Source organism: Malus sylvestris, chromosome 16 (assembly GCF_916048215.2).
Source record: "Malus sylvestris chromosome 16, drMalSylv7.2, whole genome shotgun sequence".
NCBI lineage: Eukaryota > Viridiplantae > Streptophyta > Magnoliopsida > Rosales > Rosaceae > Malus > Malus sylvestris.
Window position 1 is genome coordinate 26,957,890 of NC_062275.1, and position 6,912 is coordinate 26,964,801.

A 6,912-nucleotide genomic window follows, 5' to 3' on the forward strand; every position below is an offset into this window, starting at 1 on the left:
TTTCAAAATAGGAGACTGGGTCTTAAAGAAAAGATTACTCTGCGACAGAGTCCCGAGTGAAGGCACACTTAGTCCAAACTGGGATGGACCGTATGAAGTCATTGGCATCAGTCGCCCTGGCTCTTACACACTTAGAAGCTCCGATGGCAAGACCCTTGGCCATCCATGGAACGCTGATCACTTGAAGTACTACTACAAATAGACTCACGATGTACAAGTGTTGAGCTATAGCCGTTCGGCATCCTATGTAATGAAGGCCATTTGGCAATGAATTCAATAAAGAGTCACTACAAAACAAGCAAATGAAGATCGTGTCAAGCGCCAAAAAAAAAAAAAAAAAAAAAAAAAAAAAAAAAAAAAAAAAAAACAACTTCATCCAAAAAGCTTCACCCGAAAAGCTTCACCTCCAAAGCTTCACCCACAAAGCTTCACCTAAAAAGCTTCACCCAAAAAGCTTCACCATCAAAGCTTCACCTAAAAAGCTTCACCCAAAAAGCTTCACCTAAAAAGCTTCACCCAAAAAGCTTCACCATCAAAGCTTCACCTAAAACAGCTTCACCCAAACAGCTTCACCCGAAAAGCTTCACCTAAAAAGCTTCACCCAAAAAGCTTCACCCGAAAAGCTTCACCTAAAAAGCTTCACCCACAAAGCTTCACCTAAAAAGCTTCACCCAACAAGCTTCACCCGAAAAGCTTCACCTCCAAAGCTTCACCCACAAAGCTTCAACACCAAAGCTTCACCTACAAAGCTTCAACACAAAACCTTGCTCCAAATAAACAAATTTTGTTCACAAAACCCAAGATGCCCTTGAACTTGTACAAAAACACTTGGGTAAACATAAACATTTTTTGTTTTACACCCACAAGGGCCCAAAATTTTCCTTCTTATTTATTCACTTATATATGTTCCCAAACATATTATAATAGATCCAACAACAAGCCAAAGTCCCAAATTTCATAATGGACAAAAGTACAAGCAATTCATCAATAATGAAGGTGCTACAAAAATTGGAATCTGCTCCAAAATAGAAATCCAACCCAAGAGACTTTTTCTCTCTCTCCCTCTTCCGCCTCCTTTCATCTATCAAATTTCTGCAACCTCTGCTCTTCTCCAATGGAGCTGAATTTTGGACACCCTATAGTTCTTGAGCATATGAACAACTTTCAAGAAGGAACCATTTCTGTTTGAGCGACGGAAATTAAAGTGTTGAAGCTCCAAACATGATAGTCGGCTTCTTGCAGATTTCGAAGCTGTTGTGATGTTTCGAAGATCTGGAAATATTTAACCGTTAGTTCATCCTGAATTTTTGATATGTTATGAAAGAGTCGATGAGGAACAACTTCAATGAAGAAAGCATACCGATCTGAACAAGAGAAAATGGAGTTTCGAAGCTCACAACAAATCTGACGGGTTGACAGACAAATAATAACCAGTCATTCATCATACCTGAATTTCTTGAGTTATACAGCTCCGAGGGATCTCAAATTTGGATATGTTGTAGTTCACAAGCTGAGGAACAACTTCAATGAAGAAAGCATACCGATCTGAACAAGAGAAAATGGAGTTTCGAAGCTCACAACAAATCTGACGGGTTGACAGAAATAATAACCAGTCATTCATCATACCTGAGTTTCTTGAGTTATACAGCTCCGAGGGATCTCAAATTTGGATATGTTGTAGTTCACAAGCTGAGGAACAACTTCAATGAAGAAAGCATACCGATCTGAACAAGAGAAAATGGAGTTTCGAAGCTCACAACAAATCTGACGGGTTGACAGAAAAATAATAACCAGTCATTCATCATACCTGAGTTTCTTGAGTTATACAGCTCCGAGGGATCTCAAATTTGGATATGTTGTAGTTCACAAGCTGAGGAACAACTTCAATGAAGAAAGCATGCTGATCTGAGCAAGAGAAAATAGAGTTTCAAAGCTCACAACTAATCTGACGGGTTGACAGACAAATGATAAACAGTCACTCATCATACCTGGATTTCTGGAGTTGTACTGCTCCGATGGCTCTCCAATTTGGATATGTTGTAGTTAAGGAATTAACGAACAACTTTCATGAAGACAACTTTGTGATTCGACCTACAGATGATGGTGTTATGTTGAAAAACAATTCCGGTTGTTAGGGGAAATGAAAAACAATTCCACCAAAGAAACATCATTATGATGTTTCATCATTATGGTGTTTTCATCATTATGATGCTTTCATCATTGTGATGCTTCCATCATTGTGATGCTTCCATTATGATGTTAATGCACCAACGGTTACACCTTCTGCAATTCCACTTATTCGGGCCTAGCAACCTTCATAAACAAAATCTATGAAGAAAAAGTCCGGGGCTACCACTTAGAAAACAAAAGAATGAAGTTTTGGTACTTACGACATGGACTATTAGCAAGACACCTCATTCGTCAACTCCCTCGACTAGAGACTTGGGGGACTCCCACCATATGCTACTACGCCTTGGTACTCAAAAGTTCGTGACTACTCAGTGACTTGGATTTTTCAAGTCTCCAACCGAGAAGTTTTCCTCACTCGGGAAATTAAGGGAACACTACCTCAAACTACATGCTTCACTCACAAAGCTTCAACAATACAGGTTTCAACAAAAGCAAAAATTCAAAGAACTTTATGAAGAAGGCTTTGGTGTATTTAACACAATATGTTGAAATGAAGCAAAGCTTATTTATTAATATTTTCGATAAGCCACAAATATGTACATATACATGAGTCAAAATAAACAAACAAAAGGGAGCCTTCACAAAGGTTGCTTAGGGGAAGTCTCAGCAGTCGGTAGAGCCCCAGAAAGAGAAAGCACCGGAGGGTGGTTATCCGGAGCCTCAGTACTTGACAAAACCCCAGAAGGAGGAGGCATTGGAGGTTCATCATTTGAAGCTTCATTACCAGGTACAGCCCCAGAGGACGAAGGCAATAAATGCCTTTGGAACAAACCCACAAACCGCTGATGATCAAGTAAAACCTTACCATCAGATTCCTTCATCTGGTCAAGCTTCCTCTTCATGTTTGTAGCATAGTCATGGGCGAGCCGGTGCAACTGCTTATTCTCATGCTTGAGCCCTCTAATCTCCTGTTTGAGACTCATCACTTCAGCAGCCAATGATTCAACTTGACGGGTTCTAGCAAATAGGCGTTGGGCCATATTAGACACAGAACCTGCACACTGAACACTAAGAGCCAGAGAGTCCTTAACAGCCAACTCATCAGACCGTTTGGAAAGTAGTCTGTTATCTTTGGGAGTGAGAAGGTTCCTGGCCACCACTGCAGCGGTCATATCATTCTTCATCACAGAATCCCCAACGGTAAGAGGACCAGTAGGGGATATGAAGGATGGGCGCCATATGTTGTCTGGAGAAGGCGTGGCTGTCTCTTCTCCAAGGTTCAAGTCAAAACGACGGTCGGAGGGTCCAGACATTTTCAAATGTGTTGAAGAAGGAAGAGGTCAGACAAATCAAGATCTTAGAAGTGCAAGAAATGAGCTTCTACTGGTAGAGATTCAAGTGTGCTGTGGAACTTAATGCCAGCCTCTATAAAAATCTGCACTCGACGGAGCTTCAGAAATCGAAGAGGCGTTTGCTTTCTCAAAAGCTGGGCTGCTCAGAGACCACGAGGGCCGATCTCAGAAATCGAAGAGGCGAATGCTTTCTCAAAAGCTGGGCTGCTCAGAGACCACGAGGGCCGATCTCAGAAATCGAAGAAGCACCTGCTTTTGCAGCCTCGTCAGCACCTGTCACATGCACAATCAGCTTTGCGGAAATTACGGGCAATCTGTCGAAGATTTCTGGTGAAGTAGAAAGCACGTGAATCTTACTGATCAATCACCGCTCTCCATATGCACCATCAACTCCTCGGGTACCACATATAACTTTGTCAAAGATCTCTGACAAAGTTTAGGCACGAGAATTTCGAAGTGCCAGCTACCCTACTATTACCCATAAGGGTAAAGGAACAGCACCACTGCTTGACAACTGGAAAGTCCCTATGTGTGTCGACCTCCGTGTTTTGTGGCAAGACAGGTTGGCAAGAACGACCAACCTTTACTCACATTCGAGAAAAGACTCCCAACATAATTACTTTCTCAAAAACCGAAGAGGCACAACTCTCAGAACTTCGAGAGCCAGATTTCCTTAGATAAAGCTTGTCTGAAATCTCCACACGTAATATCAGCTTTCCAGATACCACATACCACTTTTTCAAAGTGCTCTGACAAAATTAAAACACGTGAAGCTGGCAGCTCCCACTACATTGCTGTGACCAAGAAGGGTAAAGGAATAGCATTACTACTTGTTATTGGGAAATCCCTATATACATTGACCTCCCTCCTCAACGGACAGGCAAACCTGCAAAAATGCTCAACCCTTTCTCACATTCGAAAAGGCACCCTCAACATAACCTCTCGAAATACTCAGCTTTATTTCCCCCCGATAATACCTCAGCAAATAAGCCACACCAAGAACAAGAGTATCTCATATCATCAGGGTCGAAAGCAAGAGTATCCCATATCATGTTTTCTCCCTGTCTTTGTCTTTGTCCTTGTCCACACCTGCAGGACAAGGAGAAAGAGAGCAGTCAGTCGGAACCTGAAATCAAACCTCCAATTTGGAACTGACTGCCTGGAGCCTTTGCCTGGTTGCTTACTTAGCATTGCTCTCGAGTACTCATCCTCAACTGCTGTCAAGGTCATGAATTCCACCGGCAAATACCTCATGACAGTTGATCAGATATTGGCTCTTTACACTGAAGCTGCCAAGCGTGGATGAGTCACTATGAAGGAATGTTCTGAAGGACCATTTAAATGCAAAGGTTGCACACCACTTCTGCCATGCAAAAGATTGAAGCAGAAGGTTCAACGGTGAGCTGAAACAGATCACTACAGCACGACACCTTTCCATACCACATTCATTATTCCGTCAACAGCAAAAGTATCCCATATCATCAAGGTCGAACGTACTCTAGATTTGATGGACTTGTTTTGACCCTCAAATTTTTGAGTCGGCCTTATACTCTGAAGGGCACCAGAAAACCCTCCAGCACAGTTCAAGAATAAGCCTGTGGAAAGTTACTTCTTCAAAAGCAAAAGTATCTCATATCATCTCTTATCCATTTGCTTCTCCTTATCCTGGCAGTTGAATGAGAGACAAGGAGAATGAGAACAATCAACCGGAAGCCGACGTCAAACCTCTGATCCTGGGTTGCTTACTTGGAAGTTTGACTGCTTACCTTGTCTGTCACCTCTTTCGGCAGATCTCCTAGCTCGGCGACTTGGGGGACTCCTACTATAGGGTTTGTATCACACTTGACTAAGCCCGAAACTACAACTAAGCTTCAAGTGAAATTGATACATTACCTTGTGCGTCAACATCAGCTAAGTACACCATTCCCGGATGGAGGAAAGGTACTTCCAGAGAAGGGCAGATGAAGATCAGACCACACTTCGGTACTTAGAAGTTTCGTGATTACTCAAGGGATTGGATCTTGCAAGTCCCCAACCGAGGAGTTTCCCTCACTCGGGAACTTAGGGGAGCACTGTTTGTACCATACTTGACCAATCCCGAAACTACCGAGCACCGGCCAACGCTATACTGTCAAGGACCCAGAAGAGTTCCCCTCCGACCAGGAGGCCAATCACTACTCGACACGTGTCAAGATTAGAAGCCAATCAGAGCGCAGCACGTGTCGACATCAAGAACCAATCACAACATGACACATGTCAATGTGACAAAGCTACAAGTTTTTCTATAAATAGGGGTCATTCCCCCACAATATTGCCTAATGCCATTTGTGTTAAATCATTCACAAGAACTCACTAAATTGAGAGCTTGATCCTTTGTACTTGTGTAAGCCCTTCACTACTAATAAGAACTCCTCTACTCCGTGGACGTAGCCAATCTGGGTGAACCACGTACATCCTGTGTTTGCTTCTCTGTCTCTATTCATTTACGTACTTATCCTCACTAGTGACCAAAGCAACCAAGCGAAGGTCACAAAACCTGACACTTTCTGTTGTACCAAAGTCTTCGCTGATTTTGTGCATCAACAATTTTCATTGAACGTAATGATCTCTGATTGTATCTCTATTATGCATTCATATAGGGGACTTTTAGAGAATGATTTGGGTTGTCGCATGCATTCATCCAATTCAATGAGTAAAGGAAAATCTGAGGGTTAATTTGTGCATCACGGTTAATCTGGGGTGTTGAGTATCATAGTTTATTGAAAAGCAATTGGAAATCGATTCATGTACAAGTGTGTCATATGTGAAGAACGGACCTCTAACTAATCCATCCATCATTTTATTTCTCAAATTCATTTTATAATCTGCCTAGTTTTATAACTTGCTTGTTTATTCCAAATTCATCCAAATCAAAACTCCCATTTTACTTTCTTGTTCCAAAGTGTTATAAAATCTGTTTTGTTTGTGTTTTAGAGTGTTTTGAGTCTATAGAATCTAGTTAAGTATTTTTAAGTTTCTTTTTGTAAGTCAGTTTAGTTTAGATTAGCAATCCCTCCTAATCTCCGATCCAGAACGATCCTTACTTATATATATACTACAATTGTCAAAAGAGGGTTTAATTTGAGTGCTTAACTTTCATTGCATAAAAATTTGGCGTCGTTGCTGGGGATTAGCAATTTTGCTAATCCCTTGTTATTTCTTTTTGTTTATTTTCATGTTTTTTGTTTTAGTTACTGACTTTGTTTCTATTTGTGTCTCTTATTTTTACTTATGATATTTGATTTAGTTTTGTTTCCTTGATTTCAAGTACTAGAGAAGTAAGACATGGATTTTGCTACTATTCAAGCTCAATTGGCGAAAGTTACTTCTCAATTGTCACAATATGCCGAAAGGACCACAATGCAAAGTGTCCCTACAGATGGTGTGTCCT

General features: G+C 41.3%; 1 long non-coding RNA gene across 1 annotated transcript; it reads right to left on the reverse strand.

The window, feature by feature from the left end:
- Positions 1–867: 867 nt before the first annotated feature.
- LOC126606865 (uncharacterized) lies at positions 868–2,710 on the reverse strand. The gene is made up of 2 exons (XR_007617399.1): positions 1,808–2,710; positions 868–1,447 (listed from the first exon to the last, which is right to left on the reverse strand). It is a non-coding gene; the product is annotated as an uncharacterized LOC126606865 (long non-coding RNA).
- Positions 2,711–6,912: the final 4,202 nt, after the last annotated feature.